The sequence below is a fragment of the Octodon degus genome, unplaced genomic scaffold, assembly GCF_000260255.1.
Source record: "Octodon degus isolate 3935 unplaced genomic scaffold, OctDeg1.0 scaffold00165, whole genome shotgun sequence".
In the NCBI taxonomy this organism is placed as follows: Eukaryota; Metazoa; Chordata; class Mammalia; order Rodentia; family Octodontidae; genus Octodon; species Octodon degus.
In genome coordinates this window covers 5,285,080-5,287,469 of record NW_004524741.1, presented here as the reverse complement: position 1 = coordinate 5,287,469, position 2,390 = coordinate 5,285,080, and the positions used below count along the sequence as shown (strand labels likewise).

General features: G+C 46.2%; 1 pseudogene; it reads right to left on the bottom strand.

Moving 5' to 3' along the window:
* Positions 1–648: 648 nt before the first annotated feature.
* On the bottom strand, positions 649–2,390 carry LOC101567962 (annotated as a pseudogene).

Here is a 2,390-nt window from a genome sequence, read left to right as displayed (position 1 = left end):
AGCCCTTCTTTTTCTCTAATTTTTGGTCTGGAAACTTAGGTTGTTAACCCTCCAGAAGAGAAGCTTATTATTACCCTACAACATATGCAGTTGGGTTTAACCTAACTATCTGTCTGAATATCAGACATCTTGGGCATAACATGGAACAGGTATTTTACATCAAGGATTGATAAAAACATATAGAGTTTTTGTAATTGTAGCTCTAGCTTGTGTAAGGCTCTGGGTTTGACTCCCAGTACTAATAAATACATAAACAAATAAATGTAGAAGTGTGTATATAAGCTTATAGTTCTCTGTCATGTCTAGTAAATTAGACATCTATACACATTTTAGCTATTCTAAGTAAATAAGATCATACTATTTTTAATAGTTTTAAACATTATTTTTAATCTAATAGGGCAATATATTATTCAGCAATCTGTTTCTACTTATATAAAAATGGACTTTATTTTTTATTTTTATTTATTTATTTTTTACCATTTAAATTGTTTTAATGTTTTTTCATAAATGGTGAAAATACTAAAGTACAGACAAGGAACAATCATAATAATGTGGCCAATATTATAAATATGGAATTATAAATTTAAAACATTTTCTGGTTTAAAAAATAAATCTGGTAATCAATGCAGCTCTGTGAGTTCTCTGCGTCTAGTAGGGATGGTCTCTGCGCTCCTGATGGTGCTCACCTTTATCCATTTTTCCAAGACCTCCACGTCCACCTCTGCTTCCCATTTGTTCTATCAAAGGTCCAGGCAGGTCCCCTGGACCACCTCGTCTTCCTCCACCAAAACCACCTCGGTCCATGCCATGACCATCATGGAAACCACCTCTGTCTCCACCACAGCCACCTCTGAACATTCCACCAGCACCACCGCGGTCCATGAGGCCACCTCTTCCTCCCCACATGCCACCAGGGCCACCTCTGCTACAATTACCACCTGGGTGTGGGAAGGATGGCAGGAGGAAGCCTTCAGGTTTTGGGACCTTACACTGGTTGCATTCTGTCCTCCAGGCAAAGTTCTGGTTTCCAGAACCCAGACTGGGACATCATCAATCTCCAGCTTGGTGTTGGATGTTTCCTCCTCCAGTGGGGTTTCCACAGGAACCCTAAGGGCCTCTTAGAGGAAAGTCTCCTCTATCTCCTCCATGACCTACCATGTGACCCATAGGTTCCCCAGGTCCTCCTGGGCCACTTGGACCTCCATGGAGCAGTGGTGGCATCCCTCTGCCCTCACAAGGTGGCATGCCACCTCTCTTGCTGTTCATTGGAGGCTTCTTCCAAACAAAGGAGACTTTAATTTGTTTCCTTGAAGATCTTTCCCATCAAAACACTCCACAGCAGCTTTGGCAGTTGGTGTAACTTCATAGGACACCGTGGCATCATGTTTGAGCTTTCCTGTTTCCTTTTCCAGGTAGATGTGGATCATGGATTGCCCAGTTCTCTTGCTAATCTTAACAACCTCACATTGCTTGAAGAAGCTGGCCAGATCATCATCAAGTGTCACATTGTCATTTAGTCCTTGTATGTAAATTGCGCTGTTGTCAGAGTCTTCATCGGGATCAAAGGCAGGGCCTAGGTGAAGATCTGGTCCTTCATCCAGGGGCCTACCAGGCTTATTGAAGCTGCCTCGCTCTCCAGTGCCCATTCCACTGCATCCTCCTCCTCACCCCCTCTGCTCATCCCTCCATGATCAAATCCTCCTCTTCCCCTGCTGGGTTACCAGAGCCACTCATGTTCCAGTTTTCTCCTTGTCCAGAAAATCCTGCATATTCCTGCCCTTAAACACCCATGACCCTGGGGTGGTCCTGTCAGAAGGAATTCTGCTGCTTGTAGCTGCTGCACTGTTGGCTATACTGACTTGGAGCCTGGCTGTAGGATCCAGTCTGGGGGGCATAACTAGTGGGAGGTTGTTGCCCATAGCTGATTTATTGACCATAGCTACTCTGCTGTCCATAGCTGCTTGACTGCCCAGGCTTGTTACCATCCTGTAGTCTAGCTGCTTGCTGCTGCCCAGAGGCTGCATAAGCAGGCTGAGTGCTGTGTGCAGACTGAGCTGCGTAGGAAGCCTGGATGGTGTGACTGCAGCAGAGGTGATATCACAAGCATTGGTGCCACACCCCTGGACAGGTTGGCTATACGCTTGGGGGGCAGCTGGAGCAGTATAACCAGTGGGAGGCTGTCCATAGGAAGTTGCATCTGCAGTCTGCCCATAGGTGGCAGCGGTCTGAGCCTGGGGATAGCCGACATCAGTAGCTGTCCACAGGTTCCATAGCTTTGTTGCTCATGTGCCTGGGGGTCTGTGCATAGCCTTGAGGTGGCTGGGCGGGTAAGCACTGTGGCCTTGCTGGGCTGCAGCTTGGCTGTAGATACTATAATCTGTGGACACCAT